At 43.3% G+C, this 23,175-nt stretch overlaps 1 protein-coding gene across 7 annotated transcripts in view; it reads right to left on the bottom strand.

Moving 5' to 3' along the window:
* Positions 1 to 23,175, bottom strand: part of LOC105484466 (tenascin R) — a 425,382-nt gene that overhangs the window by 200,432 nt on the left and 201,775 nt on the right. For 6 of the 7 annotated variants that reach the window (XM_071076034.1, XM_011746104.3, XM_011746105.2 and 3 more), the window contains one exon: positions 2,780 to 2,880. The exons of the other annotated variant lie outside the window; for it this stretch is intronic. The gene's annotated coding sequence lies outside the window, so the exon portion shown is untranslated. The remainder of the gene's footprint in view (positions 1 to 2,779; positions 2,881 to 23,175) is intronic. 7 annotated transcript variants of the gene reach the window in all.

The raw sequence follows: 23,175 nt of genomic DNA on the forward strand, positions 1-23,175 counted from the left end.
TTTGGACTGGTAGGGCCAGTGCAGGAAAAGTGGGTTTGCCCACAGCTATGCCCAAACCCCAGGTCCCCTCCTTCACCTACCTGGCTCCTTGGAGTCCTTAACATCCCTCCAGGGGAATATGGTGGGCAGTCATTCCCCACCTGAGTGCTAATGTTCAAGGGTTAAGCTCAAGGTTTAGCTTCTCTTGAAAGTCTGTAAGAGCAGCTACATTTGTTGAACATTTCACAAAGAAGCTTAAATTCAGGGATACTTCTTTCATGACCACCCATATCTAGAAGGGCAAAACGTGTTTTTAGGAGTTTCAAGATTTAATTCTGGGGATAGCCAGGTGCCTAGTTTGGTTGGGACAATATAGCAAGCAGATAACTCAGTTTATTTGTTTGTAAGAATATATTTACCTAAACATTGAACCATCTGTTTATGTTTACTTTTGCTTGTTTTTTCAAATTCCTCTTTCCCACTTTGCTTTTATTTTTATAAAATCTGACAGAAGGGTATTAAGTTGAAAGACTATGTCTATTTGGCTTGATAAGTGTGTTTTTCCTTTTTGGGAGTGAACCCACCCTTAAGAGTTACAGAGTGTGCTGAACATATTCATAAAGTGAAACATTCATATTTCTCACTATTTTACATTATTCTCTGCCAAAGTCAGGTACTAACAGCATTAATATCAAAGTAAATTGCTAAATAATAGCTGCTCAATAAAGGTTATTGTCTAGAACTGAAAGTTATCATAAGGTGTAGGGGTATAGAATGAAGCTTTTCCATAAATTATCACAACTGAAAGATAGAACTCTGTCCTGGGCCCCTTACCCCAAATTACCATTTTTTGAAAGTGCATGATCATGGAGACATATCTACACACAGAATCATAGACTGTTAGAGATGAAGGGCACCTTATGGACACACACAAACCCAGTTTTAGGCTGCAAAATGGGAGAAAGTAGTACAGTACTTCAAAACCTGTCTGCAGTACAGAGCAGGCTTGAAGCTGGGAGCTCAGCTCCCCAAATATCACATTTATCTCAATTTGGTAAGAAGCTGAAAACCTATCTGGGACCATTTAAATTCTAATGTTATTAAGGGCTCATCTAATCAGCTTTTAAAATAAGCTGCTTTGAATGCATGGGAAATGAAGGTGAGATAGAAGCAGGCAAGCAAGGCAGTTCAGGCCAGCCTGTGAGCACCTGGGTTTGAATTGCCAAGGAGCCATGAGGGGACCTGGCTGCCTACCTATTTGGTAACCCCTGCAATTCCAAGCAAGGCAGTTCAGGCCAGGCTGTGAGCACCTGGGTTTGAATTGCCAAGGAGCCATGAGGGGACCTGGCTGCCTACCTATTTGGTAACCCCTGCAATTCCAACACCAAGCCATGCTAGTGAAAAGTGATTTGTAAATGTGTGGGGGAGGGGACTAATCTGGACAAGCTCTGTTCTCCTGTGAGGTGGTTCAGATACATGTGACAAGCTTGGCCGGGAAAGATGGACTACCCTCTGTGCCAGGAGGTGACTTTGAGATTTAATCAGCAGGGTTTGTCAAATATTCTTTTATCCCAAGTGCTTTCCCTGAGCAGAGTGCAGGTCAGTAAAAATGTCTCCATTTTAATACACTGCCAGTGATGCTTTCGTGACAGGCGCCATTAGCTGCTGGTACACCATGGTCCACCTTCCAGCTCTGCTTGGTTGCAGAGAACTTGATCTGAACCAGCTGGTATCCTAGAAGCAACAAATTAACCAAGTCTCCCTTAAGTGTGAATGGTTAATAGCCAGTGTGATGTGATAATGCCTCTTGTGAACTTGAATGTCCAAAGGTGTTTTAAATGGCATGCAGTACTTTGCAGTCAAGTGCCCCCAAGGGAGGCAGGCTGCCGCTGAGGGTGTTCTGGACCGATTCAAACACGGGGCTTCAGAAAAGACTTGCCTTAAGTCTGCAGAGTAGCATGATGGAAACGGAGACTGCAGTGAGTCTGAGGAAGAAAATGAGCTCCTGAACAAACTTTTCTGAACAAACTTTAGCAATTGTGTAACAGAGAGAGAAGACTGGTGGCCGTATTATTGTTTTGTACAATGAAAAAGGGCCACACTTGTTTGAAAAGTTCCCAGTTCAGTATATCAAGCTTGAGTACCATGGAAAGTTATTAAAGGAGCAAAATATTCACTGTGCCTGCCAACTCTGTGAATCCTAACAGCCTTCTCCTGTGGACCATTTTTTAGAGGTTATTATTTCAACCTGAAAATTCTTTAGACATATATATGTGGTATGAAAAAGGAATTAGGAAAGCTTTTAAATTAAAGGAAATAAAACGACAGGTTTTTCCTCCAGCCATATAGTTATGGATAGAGATAAAGAGATGGATATTTTTTCATAATACTTTATTAGGGGTTTTGGAACTCCAGAAATTTTAGAGTGAGACTGGTGAATAATTTAGCACTGATTCATGCAGGCCCAGTGCAGGCACGGGCAGGCTGGGAGTCAAGTCTAGCTTCTTGGAGGGACTGAGCACAGTAACACACTTTTATTACCAACCGCATCATGAAATGCATTCAGAAATATTTTATGAGAAGCCAAAGCCTCGGTACCCGGTTTCTCCAGCTTTTTCAGAGACTGCATGAAGCCCAGAGGAGCTAATGCTGTTGACCACCTCATTTCAAGGAGACTAGCCCCCAGGGTGTTGTTTCAATAACAGAGGGTCTTGGATCCCTGGGAATATGCAGTTACTAATGAAAGCCTCAAACTGGCCATGGGAATGATTAATGATCAAATGTTCACAGGAAATGGTACCTTTCGTGATGGTGTCCTCGATGTTTTCTCTTTACTGCACGTTCTTTAATCCTAATTCCAAAAGAAACCTGCCCTCTATGAAGTTAAAATGATATAGCCACCTGAAACAGAAATAAGGGAGGGAAGAAATATATTAATGGTTTCAAAATAAGAAAGCCTGGTTTCCTTTTTATTCTAAGTGCCACATCTCCTTTAAAATAAATTCGTATGTGCACCATGTGAATTTCCAAAGCAAAAAAAAAAAATTGTTGCTTAGTTGCTTCTTCTCTCCAGAGACTTTCATTTATTTCATTGATTTTCTTTCATTCATCTCATAGTTTTCAATAAAAAGGTAAATATTTGAGGTAAACAAATCTATAGAATGATTATAAATCCAGAAATGTGCTTCATGTCTTTGAAAGTGGCTGTAATAACATGCTTAGCTGATCTGATTATGATAAATGCTTGGTCCTCCCTCCAAAAAGCCTTCTATACAAACCTCTGCTCCCCAACCTGACCCCCTCTTATGTCCTTAATGTCCTTGGCACTCTAAGCATTCCTACGTCGTGAAAGTCTCCACGTACTATAAACCTCTTTATGTGTGCCATGCTCACTCTGGACTCCCAACTTTTCAGGGTCAGAGTCTTTGACTTGCTCACTGCTTTAGTTCCTGTCCCAAGCACAATGCCAGTGCATAAAAGTTCAACAAAGAAGGAATAAATGCATGCAAAACAAAGAGTCATTCTCCCAGGTTAGAACAACCTCCAACAGAAGCAGTGGCATCAATTGTTAAGTGAGAGGCTTCTGAGTAAGCACATTTGTTAGCCTCTGTAATCAGGGGTCCTACACAGATCTTGGACCAGACCTCCACTACAAAATTTCCAAGGATGTGTTGACACAGTTGGTGGCTCGATAATTATGCCTTCAAGGGCTTGCTTCTCACAAACCCTGCTAAGTCTTCTCCAAATGGGACGCTGAGCCTCAGGGATATCATTTATAGATGACTCAAGAGGATGGATTTGCAAAAATCAGGTGATGTCTGAGAGAGGAAGAAGCAGGCATTTGGCTGAGGTGCAGGCTTGCTTATTTAAGACATTTGTGAATAAATTAACCTTCCCTGGAAGACCTCATGAAACCTCAGAACTGGAAGAAGTGTAAAGATTATTTAGCTCTGGAAGGGCAAACATTTTCCATCTTGATCGAATACTCCAGTGCATCCACTGTGTCTGCCTGGAGAGTGGGGACAAGAAGAATTCTGAGGTGGCATCACAGGGAAAGAACTGGTCATCAATGGGTTTGCCAGGGTCCAGGACTGGGAGGTGTTGCAGGTGATATAAATGCCAGGTATTTTTCTCTTCCAATTCTAATCTGGCTGCTCACCAAATGGAAGAATTGCAGGTTCTTTGGACAGTGTAATTTAGATGGTAGTTGTCCACAAATTGCAGCCTATTTGGGGGGCAGATAGCTCTGAGGCTAGAAAATCTCTTCTTCCATGGAATTACAACTCCCCCTCCTGTTTGCTTCCATCTGCTGACCTTTCTTTTCCTCATCCTCACCTGTGAGGTGCTGACTTCACTCTCAGAAAGCTGGTCCAATATCTTTTGAATCAACTACATCAAAAGTCATGAAAAATATTAGGAAAATCCCCTTCACTTGAGTTTATTAAAAACACTGAGTACCTTTGACATGCTATTTTATTGTTATCTGTTTCTCCAACTAGATGTAGGCACAGTTGTTCACTCATTCAACTAACACGTTTATTACATTTTAAAGTTCTTCATTTGATATTCCTAAAATTATAAAAGTGACACATGCTTATTATAATTCACAATAGCAAAGACTTGGAATCAACCCAAATGTCCATCAGTGACAGATTGGATTAAGAAAATGTGGCACATATACACCATGGAATACTATGCAGCCATCAAAAAGGATGAGTTTGTGTCCTTTGTAGGGACATGGATGCAGCTGGAAACCATCATTCTTAGCAAACTATCACAAGAACAGAAAACCAAACACCGCATGTTCTCACTCATAGGTGGGAACTGAACAATGAGATCACTTGGACTCAGGAAGGGGAACATCACACACTGGGGCCTATCATGGGGAGGGGGGAGGGGGGAGGGATTGCATTGGGAGTTATACCTGATGTAAATGACGAGTTGATGGGTGCAGCACACCAACATGGCACAAGTATACATATGTAACAAACCTGCACGTTATGCACATGTACCCTACAACTTAAAGTATAATAATAATAAAATTTAAAAAAAATAAAATAAAAAAGTTAATATAAAAATGTATGCAGAAGATGCTAATCATTTCCCCCAATCTCAGTTCCTTAAATAACATTTTAATACACTGGTAAGTATCCTTCTACCCTGTCATAATTCCCAGGAAACAGCTTGAGACTGGATATGCACACAGAAGGCTTACTGAGACTTAACTCCTGAGGGCTATGACACCCGGGGGAAGTACAGGAAGTGGAACTGACCAGAGGGAATGTTGGAGTTGTCCTGCATTGAAAAAGGACCCAGGTCTTTGGGCCCCACATGCACCCGTCTTTGGCTCTGGGCTGCCCCAGGGAGAGGATGGGCAAAGAAGCTCTTTTTGGCTGATGGTGATGCCTGAAAAGGGACTCAGCTGTGAGCTGTCAGCAGCCAACGCTCCCAGCAGCTGCAGAATTGAGTGCCTCAGTTGGGTGGTGTCTCAAAGCACCCAAATATACACCCTCCCTTTTGCTCATTTAAACCTAATTATGCATATATAACAGATATATGGGATGTTTTTGTTTATCGTTTTAAACTGAAATACTCTGCAACTTGCTTTGACTTAACATACAAACATCATCATTTTCCCTCTAATTTATTTATGCATACATACACATACTTTTACAAGATTATATTATACATGTAGAATTTTTAGTGCACTTTTTTTTCTCCATTGCTTGCGTCTCTCTACCTCCTCTCCTTCCCTGCACCATCCACATTACCTCAGCCCCTGTGTTGGCAGCATGGAGTACAACCTTTTAGACTTCCTTTCACACTCATTTAACCACATATATACATATGTGAATGTAGATATGTGCACTTATTTACTTTTTCAGTCATTGGCAGCAACAATTTACTGAGAGCCTTGTGAGTACCCAGGCCCATGCCAGGCACCGGGAATATGAGGAAGAGGATACAGCCACCACCTGCAAGGAGCTCCTGTCTTTGAGGGAGAGGGACATGGGAACTTGTCAGGGCATGCACCTCCAAAGTGATTGAGAGGACTAGAACTAAAATGCAGGGCTTCTGTATTCTAGTCCTGTCCTCTTTTCCACTTAACCAGTTTTATTTATTTAAACAGGTTTCCAACTGTTGACTGAACAACTGCCAAACTGAACTGGAGTGTGTGTGCCAATCTTCCTGAAGTCATTACCATGCTAGCTCTGATAGAATGCAGCTCATTGTGAACCCCATATACTGGCCCTTGTGATATCTTACCTCACTAATAGGTCCACTTAATTTGATGAACAAGTCCTACAGCCCTAATATCACACAAAGGCCTTATCTTAAGATAGATTCATATAACTGGTGACAAGGCAAAGGATTATTATGACAGCCATTCTTGAAGCTGATGTGTCACAATGTAGTCACATATTCCTGCAACAGCAAGTTCTAGAGGCAAAACTATTAGCTGAGACAAATATGGGGTACAGGGCTCATGCTCCCAAATCCTTTTAACTTACACAGTTTCAGAGGGACCCAACGGAGAGGGGAAGTGACACCCCAAGAGACATACACGAGAGTAAAGAGCATGCTGACCTGACCCTCCAGCAGCTTCAGCAAATGGATGTGCTCTTTCTGTCCACACTGCAACCTACTCATTTACCTGCATGTCCCCTTTTCATGTCCAGCATTATCTGGGGTCAACTTACAACAGCTCATCTTTGGAAAAAATTTCCTGTGACATATGTCTGGAAAATATACATTGTATTTTCCTTCCTCATCAAGTGCTGACCCCTCTGTAACACAGGTGAGTTCAGCCATCTGAGGGACTTGGCTTGGACTTCGTAGCATGGGCTCCGTGCCCCTGATTGCCTTGGCAAGAACTGAGGATCTGGACAGTCCAAAAAGTGCAGCCCAAAAAGTACAGCCCAAGAGACTCTGTTGACCTCAATCACAGATTTTTCTCCAGAGCTTTGTGTTTTTGTCCTCTTTGGCTTAGGTGAGTCATGGACTTTAGAAGAAAGACACCTGCTGGGCCAGGTAAGATCCAACAATCAAAAACTGCAGAGGTTTCAGACTTCACAGTAACAGTTCATTTTGACATGCAGTATAAGCTTTGTTGCTTGAAAGGTTTTGGTTGATGTACTACAAATTGCTGGAGATGTTCCCGTAATGGCTATTTGATCCCAAGGATGCTGATCAGCTATAGACAAAATTGCCCAATACCCCAAAGTATGGTCAATTCATTTTGTTCTCAATTCTCACAGCAGTTGGTTGCTGAACAATGGATCAGATTGTGAACAGCCTTCAAATTGTACTTAGTCATCTTAATGTGAAAATGGGAAATTTAGGCAACTGTTGGTGATCTGACCCATATTCTGCTTCAGACTCACAAAGTTTCCTACCAGGAGGGGTCTTGAATGGCTGTTATTTCAGACTCCTACTTTCAGGCATACAAATCTGAATGTTTCTTAGAAGGATTTCTCTGACCCGCTGGTATTGGCAAGGCTTTGCAATTCAGCAGAGTGTAAGAAGTTCATGAATTCTCCATTTATCTACTGACGCATAACAAATTACCCTAAAACTCAGTGGTTGAAAATAATAAACATTTATTATCTCATAATTTCTGTGGGTCAGGAATTCAGAAGCAGTTTATCTGAGTGGTTCTGGCTAAGGGTCTCTCATGAGGTTTCAGTCAAGATGTTGAAGGCTGCAGTCTTCAACCTGGTAGGAATAGAGGATCTGCTTCCAAGATGACTCATTTGTGTGATATTGGTCATTGCAGAAGGCCTCAGCTTCTCCCCATGTGGGCTGCTACAAGGGTTCTTGAGTGTCCTTACAACGTGGTGGCTAACTTCCCCCAGAGTGAACAATCTGAGAAAGTGCAAGGTGGAAGCCACAGTGTCTTGTAAGACTAAGCTCACCATCATTTCTGCAATGTTCTACTGGTACACAGGTTAGCCCCATTTAATGAGGGAAAAAGCTGCAGAAGTGTATGAATGTCTTAAAGCAAGGATCAACTGGGGGTCATCTTGAAGGCTAGCTGCTACAAATGCTTTCCACTTTTGCTTTGTCAATAATGGTAAAGACAAGGAAGAAGACATTTCTCTTTCTTGTATCTACCTGGAACAACAAATGAAAAGTGTAACATTTAGCTCAAATCCTAGCTCCTACCAGCCACAGACTTGGAAAGGAATTTACTGAAACCCTCTAAGCACTTATTTTCTTATCTGTAAGGTGGGAATAATAATATTTCTTTACAGGGTTGCTGTGAGAATGTGCAGCAGAAGGAAGGAACTCGAAACTTGTTAGTTCCTTTCCCTTCTCTCACATTCTTTCCTCTTGGGGTCATGATGTAACAACTGAATGCTGTAGTTAAATGGCTGGTCCTCAAAGTCAGCCTTCCTCCCCACTCACCCGACACCACCCTGTTTCGTAAATCCTGGGAAGGGCTCGGCCTTGGCTGTTTAGGTTTCTCGTTTCCTGAGGAAGATTTGCTGAGGCTTAATAAAATCAGGATGTGTGAGAGACACTGAAGTTCTTTCATGTCTTAATTAGCAGTTAATTAAGTGGAGGTGCTGGTGTCTGGAATATCTGACAGACAGATTCCATAATTATCTTTTATTATTATTACTAAGGAAAATATGATCAGGGAGTTCAAGTTTTCCCAGAATCTCAGGTTTAATTGAATGACCCAGTGGAGGATCAAAATGAACAGGCTGCCCTTTCCGCATTGTTTTATTAAAAATATTTTGAAATTGAGTGGTCTCTTGCACGCAGGAGCTTTGTTGGTGATCTTTAACTAGGCCTAGAGGAAGCTTGGTGTGCCACCTCGGGGTTGCAGGGTCCCTCCAGGAAAGCACACAGTCACACTTTGATGACTGCACCAGCAGCATTTTATTAACACCCCGCTCCTCCTCCCAGGGAAGGTCTTGGTTTGGAGATCAGAAGACATTGCTTTAAGGTCTGAACTAGAGAAGAGAAGAGAGGTGCTTTTTAAATGTTGCCTTAATGATATTGGCCTCAGTCTTTCAGAATTTTCATCCAGGAGGTGCAACAAATGCCTAATTTGATATTGGTGACTCAACAACCTCATGCTCACACAAGAGCAATGGACCATCCTGGCTGAGGCTGGCCATGCCTGGAGGACTCACAGGGTTTTGGGTGTCCTGAGGGATGTTGAGGAAAGCAAGCTGGGGTCTGCCTCCCTTGTATGCTGAATTCGCATGGGGTGGACTCTCCACAGAAGTTGTTTAACAGTGACTAGACAAGCCATTCTAAGCCTTCAGTCTTCTAGAGTTTCCTTGGGACAGCTGAACATATGTCAGACTACCTTCTCACCTCGGAGAGAGCTGCACAGTGTCACTATCCACACACAGGTGTGTGTTTGTGCAGATGGCATCACACCTCCTAGATTTAGTGCTACCTCATTCTCATGATTTCTAAAGGGATTATTTGGATGAGTCCTCACACACTGCCCAAGTGCATCAGGGCTCTGACCCAGGTGTCTGGCAGGTTCTAAGTGGTGTCATTTGGTATCCTTTATCTAGCTAGCAATTTCCATTATTCATAATTCAAGATTCAGACAAGATCATTCATCAGGTCTAACAAGAGATTTGAGATCTGTGGGACAGCTGGTACTAGAGGGGCTACAGGATTCTGGCTTGGCTTCTGGGCTGCTAAGGTAAAGACTGGCTTTCCCTGCCTATAGTGGCTGATAGATATGGTTTGGCTCTGTGTCCCCACCCAAATCTCACCTTGAATTGTAATAATCCCCACATGTCAAGGACGCGGCCAGGTGGAGATAATAGAATCATAAGGGTGGTTTCCTCCATGCTGCTGTTCTCATGAGAGTGACTGAGTTCTCAGGAGATCTGATGGTTTTATAAGGGGATTTTCCCCTCTGCTTGGTACTTTTCTCTCTTGCCACCATGTGAAGAAGGACATGTTTACTTCCCCTGCCACCATGATTGTAAGTTTCCTGAGGCCTCCCCAGGCCTGTGGAACTCTGAGTCAATTAAACCTCTTTTCTTTTAAATTACCCAGTCTTGGGTATATCTTCATAGCAATGTGAGAATGGACTAATAAAGAGGCCATGCTGAGAGGAGCAGAAGCCCTTTTCTAGAAAGGGGCTGCATGTAGCTTCTGGCCTGTATTTGCGGTGCTTAGAGTTGGCTCTTTGCTGAAGTCCCTGATCAGCATTCCCTGTTCCTCAATGTCCCTCTAAGTGAAGAAAATACAATTGAATAATCCTACCTGCAGCAGATTCAGTGCATGAAAAATAGATTAGCAATGAGCTCCATGTCTCAACAGTTAAACTACTATACCAAGTGTTAACAGTGGCTCTCTCTGGAGGTGTTTTTAAATCTTTGTCTTTTTTTGCTTAATCTGTATTTCCTAACTTTGCTATAATGTTTATATTTGGCTTAGTAATGAGAAAATAAATATTTTAAAATTTTAGAAAGCATAGAATTTAGAAAGCATTATTTTATGAAGTTTTATAGCAATGATTCTTAGCCTGGGGTTCACAGAAGGTCCATGAACTTAGATGGAAAAAAACTGCATCTTTAATTTCACCAACCTCTAGCTAAAATTTAGCAGCTCCTCTAATTTTAAATGTAGGCAACAAGTCACAGTAGTATCAGCAGAAGCTATAATTTTATCACCAGTAGAAATCACAGATATTTTTATATCTCATTACAGTTGTTGCAGATATGTTGAAATATTATTTAAGCTTATTACCAACTTCAGGATTACAGTAGTTATTAGACCTGCCAGCAGATCTTGTTATTTACTGTGTTAATAAAGAAACACATATATTACTATGCCACAAATTTGTTTTTTTAATATTTTGATAGTGATATTTCAATTAAAAATGCAGTTTCCTTTGTAATCTTATATATTTTATTTTATACATTTATACCATTATTTTGAGAAGGATTCGTGTGCTTCACCAGGCTGGTTGAATTTTTTCCATGCCATTAAAAAGAGTCAGAACCCTAGCCTTGGGGAGGAAGAAATGGCTGGCATCTGTGGATACTGCCTTGGCTAGGGCCTGGGTGTCCTGAGCACTGCCCTGCAGAATCCTTACGAAGAGTTGAGGAGGAAAGTTCCGTCATTATCCCCATCTTACAGTCAGGAAACTGAGACACAAAGCGATTGTGTAACTCGCTCAGGGTCACTGAATTTCCAAGTGGCCGAGCTGAAATGAGAGCTCAGGCAGGCAGGATCCAGATGGCCTCCTTTGTCCTTCCTTCTGTTAGCACCACAGATAAGTCAATATTTAATGTACTCCTTCATGTGTTTGTGTGAGGCGGGGTCATCCACTGATGTCTGGAAGTTTGAGGGGGATATGTTTGACCTTCCCAGCTAGAATACAAATAACTCAAGGGCAGCAGTGTCTGGGCTAAGTTTTTTTGTTCATCTCTTCCAGGCACCAAAGGAAGTGGAATTAAGGAATTCCATTTCTCTGAGCACTAGGATAATTAGCAAATATTATAGAAATTCAGTCATTGAAGGTATCCCCTGACTCTCAATTCATGTTTGGGCCTCATATTGGGAGTGTACTTCTTGGCCAAGTAGGCCTATTCTTCTTGGAATGAGCCTTCCTCCAAGCCAGGAGTGTCCCTAGCCTCCACTCTGCCTCTTCCCCGCTCCACCTTCCATTCCCACATTTTTGCCCACAGCCTCTCTGCATCTAAAGGAAGCAGGAAGTTCGGGTGGCCAAAGCTTGACAGAGACAAATGCTTCATTACCAGGAGGCCTCAGTGCATGATGGTTAAGTGATCACCAAACCTGGAATGCCACACTGGAAGTGCACCCCTTGGAGAGCACTTAACGGGCCTTAATTGTATTTGCTAGCCATCAATCACCAGGGTAATTTCCTGTCTTAAGACATGTGCTCTCCTCAGTGACAGAGCCAAAAATGAGGCCAAAAAGGGAAAGAGAAAGCTTCAGACTGAAGGAGAGTTCTGGTCCTCTCTTCACCTGATATAAAGCCCTTCCTTGCCCAGATGTGGACCTAGGGAAATATTTCTTCTCTCCTCTAAATGACTCTCGTAGGGCAGGTAATTGCTTACTCAGTGCTTGGCTGGCAAAGTTGTGACCTTCAGGAGCAGAGCCTGAGTACATTTTTTCCTGCTGGTGGCTCTCAGGCCATCCTCCAAGGTAGTCAGTTCCCTCTCAAAGGATCTGACTTGAGGGACTGAGGTGACTCACCCAGGAATCTCTGTCATCTCAGAATAAGTTCAATTTTAATTTGCTTGATATTGTCACCTCCCCTGGATCTGCAATTAAGAGGGATCAGTTGCTAGAATGACAAAAGCTTGACTTGCCAGACATTTGATGAAGGACTTTGGGTTAGATTGGGCTGTGAGCCAAAACCCTTCTGTATCCCCATCAGTCAACATGAGAGTGGAGAACACAGGAGTCTCAGAGCAGATGGCACAGATAGCACCTAAGTCCCTCTCCCTCGTCAGGGGCCTAGCCAGGCACCTGTGTGGACCAGGGTCTGCTTCTGGGACTGTGAACTGGTGGAATGGTGCAGAACTGGTGGTGGGGAGTGGTTCCAGTTAAACAGGAAGTGGATCCAACTAAGAGTCAAGTGCAAATCCAGTGGAGACATGATTGCCATTTTGAGTGGGATAATTCTCTTTTGGGTGAAACTCTCCAAGGTCACAATGTGGAGAAGTAGAGTATTTCAGAAACCTGAGAATGGGCAAAATATGGGAGATAAAGCTGGAACTTAAGAACTTAGTGCATATATCAGCAGGCCAGGATATTGGACACAAGGTCAGAACAAGGCACAAGGGGTTCACGGGCCATGACCGTGGCTGGGGTGTTCACAGTTGCTCTGTGCAGATGACAACCTGTGGAAAATGGGAAGGGGAGGTACGTCAAAGCGGAGAGTGGCCAGCTACAGTATGACTACAAGGCCACTGTCCTTTGGGCTACAATGGTTTGAGTAGAGTCTCAACTTAGCAGAACCTGTGTTCAGGTCAGAAAGTTCCCTGAGAAAAAAATGTTTGAAGATATTTTCCTTACAGTTCATTTCCAAATATGGAGGTATAAGAGATTAATCCAATGTGGAGTGTTGATTGTGGGTTAATACAAAGTAGGCCCTGGAAAATGAAAATATATTTTCTTTAGGCAGCAACTGGGTCTTCAAAAATTAAAATTCTATCTAAAACCTTGACTTCTTGGGATTATGGTGTGATCCAAGGTTGTTGTGTAGCCTTATGTTTTAGAGTACACTATTACCATAGGGGGTGAGTTGATTCCTCTTTGGATGAGACTGTCCAGGGTGCTGGAGGTGGACTTCCATCCCTGGCCTCCATCCATGTTGTGTTGGTATGCCTTCTGACAAGCATTTTGACTACCAACAATATCCATCCACACACACACATTTCCAAATATTCCCAGGGTGGGAGGGAGGAGGTGGGCAAGATAGTCTCTGGCTAATCCAGCTACTTTCTTGGCATACAGGAAGGTTGCTGATGCCCCAGATGTTGGGATTATGCTCAAGAACTTGAGGCAGAGGCTTGAGAGCCTCCTCAGACCCTGAGATCTCAACCTAGTCAGAGCTGGCCAGTTCCCAAGTGGTGGAATTTCAGGACAAGGCCATCCTCATGGGGGAAGAGAAAAACATGCTTTCAACAGTTTCACCCTCTTACATTTATGTTTGAACTGATATTGTGAGATCCTTGAAGACATACATAGTGACTTTTTCATTCTAGTCTCCCCAGTCAGTGAGGGCCTGATGAATATGAAAATATAGCCTTGAAAAACAACAGAGGCATGCTCCCAAATAAAATCACACTCAGCTTTTCACAATGCAGTCAACTGTTTGCACAGTTCCCCAGGAAAAGAAAAGAGAAACAAACAATAAATTACTGATCACTTATTATCAGCAAGAGCTAAAAATTGCTGGAGGTAAAGAGAATAATAAGAAATCACTACTGCTATTGAGAAAGAAGCTCATAGTCCATGGAGAAGACACAGTTATGTACACCTGGAGAAATATCCATGTGGTTTTGCATCAAAGGTTTAATGGAGGTGTAAACAAACTTCCTGGAAACCCATGTGTGAAGTCTGGGAAGGCCCCCTGATTCCAGGGGAGAGGAATCAGATGAAGATGGAAGTGTCAAGGTTCAAAAATGGGAAAGAGTATCTCAGGCAGAGAAAAACAGCTGTGCTGAGACCTGCTGGCTCTAGAAGTTCTCTTGACCTGGGATCCATATACTCAGGATGAAGTTGAAGGGAAACACAGACCCTCTCTGATTTGCCTCATTGACTTTCTAAAGAAACCTCGTAGTTCCTTCCAGGGATGTGCCAGAACCGAGAAAGCATATCCTGAGGCCAGGCTGTTGTTCATGCAGTGTGATTGGAAGGTCTTCGCAAAACCCTCCAAATCTCTGTTTCTAAAACTCACACATCTACTTTTATACCTTTATGTTATGATTTGCCCTTCCCAGAGATATTTGCATTCTAAACCAAATAACAAGTAGCTCACACTAGCTACTTATTAGCATAAACTAGTCTCATCAGTTATTGGTCTGGGACACCCAGAGAGAAGAGGGCCTTAAGGACTGCCATGGAGGACATCAAAAGGAGAGAGGAAAAATGGTAAGACCATCAAGAATAGAGATAAAGAAGACAAGTTGAATCTCTGTCACACTTTCTGTGCTTTTCCAGAAAGGATGGCAAAAGAGGCACTGACTAACACATCAGTCTCAGATGTAGAGTGGGGAGGGAACTGGCACTGTTTTGGCTTTCAGTTTTTGCTTTTGTAGTCAGACCACATTATTGCCATAGCAATTCCCTCATCAACTAATCCTTCCTCTGAGCCTGCTAACAAGTGCCATCCTGATAACAGAGGCTCCATGTGACCTCCCTGCATTCAGAAGCTGTGGGAGAAATCTCAGGCAGAGATTCACCTTTCCCTACAGCTGAGCACTGCTGATCACACTCCCAGAGAATCCTTCAGCTCCAGGGTTTGACTCAAATCTTTGAATGGTGATGCCAGACTCCCAGGAAGGACAGATTTATCAGAACCTGGGGATGGTGAGGGGAAGGGAAAGGTTTTCAATTTCCTTTCATTGGTCAGGATCACTGTAAGAATTACACAAAGGAGATCCCTGTTGACTCAAGAGAGCTGATGGCTCAGGAAAGGGCCTAGCTCTCAGCCCTGTTGCTGTGACAGCCCAGTCTCACCTACAGATAGCCCTGGCCTAGAGCTAGATGGTTTGGTTTCTTTGGGAGCAGACAAGTACCCCAGCTCATCTTTGAAAGAGTACAGCCAGACACTTGTCTTCTGCACCTTTTTTCCTTTACCATCCTTTCTGCCCCACCCAGCATTCACTTCAAATCCATCCACTCTCCCCTTCCCCAGAGCTAGCCACTTCTCTCGGCCCTTATTATCTCCAGCCTGGTTCACCATCTCTACCTCCTTTCCCCTCACTGGGTTTCCTGCCTCCATTCTCAGCCCACTTCCAATCCATGCTACTCCCAGAGGATTTTTTCTAAAGCAAATCCATGCAAGTTATTTCTTCTTAAACCTATCAAGGTTTAAGGTGTGCCCAAGGCCCATTACGACCTGACCCCGCTTATTTCCCCAACCTCCTTCCTCAATGCCCACCCTCCCCTGCCTCCTCTCTGTACTCTAACCACGCTCGGCTGCATACATATTCCCAGTCCCCAGGCTTGCTCACCCTGGACATTTGCATCTGTTGTTTCATCTGCGGAGAAATGCCAGCCTGGTTACCATTTATTCTCCAGAATTCACCTCCTCTGGGAAGACTTCCTGACATTCCAGGGATGAATTAGATGCCATCCCCTCCACCTCCTCTCCTTGTACCATAAACTCTCGCAATAACCTTTTCCAAGTTGTGTTGCAGTTACTATATATAAATCAGCATATCCTCAGCACCTGGCTTTAGCTTGGCCTGCAGGAGAGGGTCAATAAGTATCAAACTAAAGCAGGAAGGCTCAGCGCTCCCCATGGCAGCTCCCTGCCCCTATGGCTTGGAAAACTCAATTCACTCTGCAAAGGGAAAATGTTCACATTAAATACTGCTGTATGCTGCTAGAAACTGTGTGCAGAGGGAAAACAAACAAGTGATTAAGTAATGGCAGGCAAGTATTTCACTAAGAGTCCTATCCAAATAAAATAACAGGAAAAGTGCCTTTCAGTACTGATTAACCACAGCTGAGAATTAAAGATCATTTGTAACAAATCATTATAGTCAACTGATTAAAAATGAATGAGTTTGTACAGAGAACCATTACTGAATCTGGGGCTGAAAAAAAAGACAGTTAAAGCATATTAACATGAAACTCCCAACCTGTGTATACGTTGCTGCATGAGGTTGATTTACCATTTACACCAAGGGGATGCCAGGTGTGGAGAAAAGCATGCATTTGAGTTAGAGTTCTGCTTGGGGTTCAACCCCACCCCTGACTCTATGAAACTGGTAAAATCTCTCTAAGCTTCCATTTTTTGCTACCGAAAAAATGGGATTAATATCACCACCAATGTTAGTTTGAACCATATGAAATTGCCAATGTTTGACCACATTTGGCCTACAGAGATGGCAAGTTCATATGGTTTAAGCTTAAACTTACCAAACAAAGCTGTTATGGAGATCAAAATGAGATAATGTAAACCAGAAGATGCTCTACAAATGCAAGCCATCAGAAGAACCTCCTGGCACTAGGGTAAGACTGTGACAACTGACAGCAGTGTGATGCTCAGCTTGGCATGCCACTGGGTTTGGGGTAAATCTGGGAACTAAGAACCTTCCTCATTTGCATTAATTGTTAGGTTGAAGGAAGGGAAAAGAGAAAGCCCAAAAGAAATAAAAGAACTCTTCCAACCCCAATGCAGGTCCTCACTTTCTCAGCCCTGTCTCTCCTCAAAAATATTATGCCCCTCCTCTCTGGCATTTCATTTGTAAGTGTAAGCTTTATTTAGTGTAAATCCACAGGAAGTTTGGAAGGGGTGTGCTGCATGCTTGGATGCACTTAGCCCACCTCGGTCTCCTGGGGCCAGCCCCCATGTCTCATCACGCACCTGCCCCTGCTATGAGGAAACCTTCTAATCTGAGTGACTGGCATAAAATGAGTCCTGTATAAGTGTTTAGTTGAATAAATGAATGAACAAATGAATGAATTCTCAAACCCTGCTTATCCTGTTGCTTTTTCTTTTGCCATCTGAAAGAGCCTAATAGAGGATAAAGGCATTTCCCACCCACACGTCCAAGCAATGGAATTAACGTAATCACTCTACATCTTCTGATTAGACGCAAACATTGACAGGCAATTTTTTCATAATTAAAAATGCTTCTGATGAGACAACTTATTCTCATTAAAACAACTTCTACATGGCATTGGTCCAAACACTTTACTTATTAAATAATCATATATATTAATCATATATACACATACACATATAATTTTTAAAACTCTCTTTTTTCAACTAAACTTATTCCACTAAATTCTTTCCAATGCTGTTGCCCACATGCAGGGCACCCTCTCTTCACCCTTGCTAACTCATTTTCCTGAAGCATTGATATATTTCTAGTTTGACTTTCTGCATGTAGCTACTGCTTGGAACTGTCAGGCAGAGCTCAGGGCCAGATTCATGGGCATGAGACTCAACCATGCAGTCATAGTGCTCAGAAGGGCCTTGTGCTTGGTTTACTGCTTCGCTGTTGCCATTTGAAATTGTAAATAATGTTTGAACAAAGGGCCCCAAATTGTCATTTTGCACCAGGCCCTGCAAATTTAGTAGCTGGTTCTGACAGCTACTAGAGGAAAGGAAACAGTGAGAAAAACCAAAATGGGGCCAAAAGAGTAATAGCGTAGTCCAGTTTAGAGAACTCCCAGTAGGGAGCGGAAAGGAGTGACTGAGCTGGCCTGTGGGGGATCATTCAGGAAAGCTAGAGAGCAGACAATGCAGCTGCAGAGGAGCCATTTTAATGGGAGAAACAGGTTGCAGGAAAGGAAGATTTGCTAAGGAACCCTATGAAGCTAGCACTGTCAGATTCAGGCTGTCAGGGCTTCAGAGAGAGTACTTTTAATATGAAAACAAGAAGTTAGTCCTCCAACACAGAAAGGGGACCTAGAGCCAGAGAGCAGCCAGAGAGTAAAACTGACAAGTAGAAAAACCTGACCATTGGGCTAATGGAACACAAACTGGAGTACATCATTCACTTATTTATCCCTTCCTTCAATATACATACATTGAGTATCTAATGTGTATGTACTGTGTTAGCTCCTGGGAAATTTCAAAGATGATAATGATTCAGTTCCTGTTCTGGGAAACTCATAATTTATAAAAGAAGAGAAAGACATGTGAGCAATAACATCATGTGGTTAATGTTATTACAAAGGTTGATGTTACCTACTGTGAAGTAGGGGCAAGGGGAATGGGCAAGGTTGGCATAAGTTTTATGAAAGGTGCCCAGACTATACTCTGGTTTCTCTTCAGATCATATTAATCTTTCACCTTTGACTGAAAGGTGCCCAGACTAGGTCTTGAAGGATCAACAGGAAGTCACTGAGTGAAAAAAAAAAAAAAAAGAAATAAAAGAAAAAGAAAAAAGAAAAAAAGCATTTGGGCAGAGGGAATAGCGTGAGTAAATACACAGAAATGAGAAACATCATGGCAATGAAAAGTCCAAAACAGCCAGGGCAGAGGGTGCAAGACAGAGAGCAGTGGGAATGCGTGTGCAAAGAAAAGCAAGGTTTGGTTATGAAAAACCTTGAATGCCACACCATGGAGCCTGAACTTTACTTCAGGTATGTGGGAGAGCCTTTGAAGGTCTTAAGCAAAGAACAGGCAAGATCAGATTTTGGGGGAGATGGGGAGATATTGTTTGCTGCAATGCAGAAATGGTCTCTAGTGAAGAGTGACTGAAGCATGCAGGCCAGTTAGAGAATAACTGATGGCTAAAATTCAAGCAAAGGATAGTGAGAGCCTGAACTCAGCAATAGCAGAGTAAGTAAAGACTAGAGAAGAGAGGAGAGACTTCTTTTAAAGGTAGAATGAATTATAGTTGACTCACTGGATGGGATGGGGGCAGGGAGGAACAGTTAAGCCTTCTCAGGTTTCTGATTTAAACATTTGGGTTAAAAACATTATCATTAACCGTGAAGGAGAATAAGGGAATAGGAAGATAAGAAAATGAGTTGAATTTTGGACATGTTAAGTTCAAGGGCACTGCTAAATATGTTCAGCGAGGGTCTGCGCTAGAGATTTGGAAGTCATAAGAACATAGGTATATCGGTGCTTATTGGCATTAAGGGCATTGGATATGATTACTCAAAGAACGGATGCAAAGCAAGAAGCTCTTGAGAACACTAATATTTAGGAAGTGGGTTAAACATGACAACCTGGTGGAAGAAGTTATCAAGGAGCTATTGGAAAGGTAGAAGGAGAACCAGTGCAGTTATTATTTTTTCCTATCATTTGCTATCTTTCTTGGGAGATGACTTTATGTCCCTGCTTGTTGCAAGTCTCTTGATATCAGGCTGGAGCCATGTGGCTGGCTTTGACCAATACAATGTGAGCAAAGGTGATATACACCATACCCAAGCAGAAGTTTTAGGAATCTCTCTGTATGGGGCGGTGTGAGCCCTTTTTTTCTGACATAAGATCACTTATTCCTTCATCCTGGATCCCTAAATGCAGGTGGTATGTGGAGCAGGGCTATATCTGACCATCAGCTGATATAAAATTTGAGCATAAAGGAAAACCTTTATTGTAAGCCACTGAGATTTGGGGATTTATTACTTGAATATAACCTAACAAAAGCTGACTGCTACAACTGAAAAAGAATAATGTCTCAGAAAAGAAAACATTTTGAGAACAAGTGAGCGGTCAATAGGGTCAAAAGTGACAGAGAGGTAATTAGGTGTCTCAATAGGTAGGTAAATTGTGATCTTAGTGGGCAGTTTTAGTGGTGTGGCAGAAGCTGAAGCCAGATTGCTATGGATTGAGGCATGAATGGGAGGTGAGTGGGTGGAGATTATCAGTGTAGATTACTCATTTAATGATGTTGACTGTGAAAAGAAAGAAATATATAGAGAGAAACAGCTTAAGATGGAAATAGAGCATGAATAAAAGTATCCAGGATAGAAAAGATTTGAAACCGCAGACTGAGGAGGGAGATTTGGTGCAAATGGAGAGACTGAAATTGCACTGAGGCTATATGCTTGAAAACATTTGGACCTCTGATTCCCTCTTAATATTAAAAATAATGATAGTAAACACATAGTGCTCACTAAGTGTCTGGCACTGCTTTGATTGCCTTGCATGTAATAATTTATTTGATCTTCAAAGCAACTCTATGAAGTAGGTACTGTAGTTATGATTCCCATCATACAGATGAATAAAAGAAGGCATAGGGATTTTGATTAACTCACTCAGATTCACATAGCTAATAAGTAGCAAACGGAGGCCATCCAGCTTCAGAGAGCAGGTCCTTCACTACCATGCCAGGTTACCTCTCACAGAGGTACAGAAAGATTTTGAGCTATAAGCATGGCCTGGGAAGAGGATATGCCAGAGATGGGCTGTATGCATTATAGATGAGGGATGTGGCAGGGAAGTATAAAGAGCATGCCTCCAAAGGAGAAAGTTCTGGCTTCCCAGATAGTGGAATTGGGATGTGAAGAACACTGAGCCTTCCATTTGGGGTACCAGGTTGGTTTGCTCACAGCCTCCTCTGAGCCCCTGTCAGCCAGACTGGAACTGGAATGTGAGAAAAAATAAACGAAGAAGGGAAAAATTAGATTACAAGGGGCAGCAGAAGAATCAAAGGATTGATTCAGAGGAGGAAGTCAGGCTCACTTTTGTGGTGCACTTGTGCTCATGATGTGCCCAGCACTGGGCCAGAGCCAAGGGCGCACAGAAGAAGACCTGGCTCTTTCTCAAATAAGTTACCCAGGATAATGGGCAACATGGACATAAAGAGGCTGCTTTGACATGAGGGTGAGGTTAAGTGGAGTGTATATAAATGGCTAAGGACAAACAGGCTACAGAGCGACAGAACCTGCTGGCGTAGCGTCCATCAAGCAAGAAGCAGAATTGCTGGCCATCTCCCATCTTAAAGATATCCTGGGTCCACTGTCTCTTTGTGAGGATCAGGACACGGCTAATGGGATGTGGAACTTCCCTCCAGCCTCCTAAAGGTAGGGGGGCCACGAGGGCAGAGTTGCTTTTCAGAGTTCAAAGCTGGAGAAATCTAAAATGATATCACACAACCAAGTACCCAAGTGTGGCGTGCCTTTCAGGAGGCATTTCAAAGTGTGAGTGGCCTTTCATCACTATCGAGTCTGTGGGATGTGGTGTGAGTTGTCAGATCACCCCATGTCAGCTCAGTGTTCAGAGGATGCTCTGAACTGGAGAGGATTCCTCTGGCCTCTTCAAAAGTCTGAAGACTTCCCTCCATTGTAAGTAAAGATATGTGGGCAAAGAAAGCAAGTGAATTTCCCAAGATTGGCAGTGAGGTGAGTAAAGCGAGGGTCATGGAGGTCATGGAGCGCAAGTGGGTACAGGCTTACCTCAAGTTGGCCAGAGTCGATTTTGTTCCCAGGTAAGGAACTGGAGGCCAGTGAGCAACGGGCACTGCTCTGTAAAGTGCCTGTCTCTTTCCCCTTTCCTTCTTTCCTTTGCACTTTGTACAGTACTTTGTCTTCCTAGCTCATCCCCACACTCCATTTAGGAGCTACCACTATCAGGACAGGCACGGCACACACATTAACTGTCTTATGCTTGGCAGAGGTCCTCTGTCTTCCAGTAGGCCCCTTTGCCTCTTGCAAGCCTGCGTAGCAGATCCTGACCCAGGAGCACCACAGACAGCTCATTCCAGCAGCTCGGACATCAGCATCTCTGCCCCAGCACCCTCCACATCTGACTGATGATTCCCACCTGGGTCACGCTGAAGCCACATATCCCTGAAATCCCTTTTATGTGGGACTGTCGCCACCCTCCTTGAAAGAGCCTACAACTCCATCAACCCCTTCCCCACAACTTTGAGACTCTATAATCTTTACTTCTCCTTAATTAATTGCTAGCCCACTCTGCAGACCCCTGTGTGCCTTGAGGAGGAAAAAATGAAGTAGGAATGAGTGGTAAGGAAAGATCTGCGGAGGAAATGAGACTGAGCTGGTACTTGAAGGATGGGTGGCATGCTTTCTCTCATTTAGACAAAGAAAGAAGGGAGGGAGGGAGGGAGGGAGGGAGGGAGGAAGGAAGGAAGGAAGGAAGGAAGGAAGGAAGGAAGGAAGGAAGGAAGGAAGGAAGGAAGGAAGGAAGGGAGGGAGAGAAAGAGAAAGTAAAGGAGAGGAGAGGAAAGGAAATGAGAGGAAAGAAAAGTCACTTTAGACAGAAGGAGCAGCGTGTGCAAAGGCATCAAAGTGTGACAGTGCAGAGCGATTCTGCCAGAAGTGCAAGTCAGTGGGGCTAAAGCACAGGTGTGTGGGGCACAGCAGCTAGAATTGACACTGTTAAAGGCACTCCTGTAGAGAGCATTGAATGCTATGCTCAGAAATTTGGCCTCGTCCTTGGCTCAGTCAACAATTACAGTCCATAAATTTTTTTTTTTTTTTTTTTTTTTTTTTTTTGAGACGGAGTCTTGCGCTGTGGCCCAGGCTGGAGTGCAGTGACCGGATCTCGGCTCACTGCAAGCTCCGCCTCCTGGGTTCACGCCATTCTCCTGCCTCAGCCTCCCGAGTAGCTGGGACTACAGGCGCCTGCCACCTCGCCCGGCTAGGTTTTTTTTTTGTATTTTTCAGTAGAGACGGGGTTTCACCGTGTTAGCCAGGATGGTCTCGATCTCCTGACCTCGTGATCCGCCTGTCTCGGCCTCCCAAAGTGCTGGGATTACAGGCTTGAGCCACCGCGCCCGGCCCATAAAAATTTTTTAAGTAGGAATCTAACATGATTAAATTTGGGTTGTAGAAAGCTAAAGGTGGTTGCATGGAAGGTGGATTCATGTGGGCAAAGACCTGAGGCAGAGACCTGGTGGGGAGCTGTTCAAATCACATCCAGGTGAGACAGCAACCGGGTCCTCATTGACTCCATGGTGGACCAGGCAGACCATACACCTGGCACAACTGAGGCGGCTCTTACCGAGGGGCTCTGAGCACTTCTGCAGAGAGGAATCTCAGATCCTCCCTAGGATACAGCTCTAGAACCCT

The sequence above is a fragment of the Macaca nemestrina genome, chromosome 1 (assembly GCF_043159975.1).
Source record: "Macaca nemestrina isolate mMacNem1 chromosome 1, mMacNem.hap1, whole genome shotgun sequence".
Lineage (NCBI taxonomy): Eukaryota > Metazoa > Chordata > Mammalia > Primates > Cercopithecidae > Macaca > Macaca nemestrina.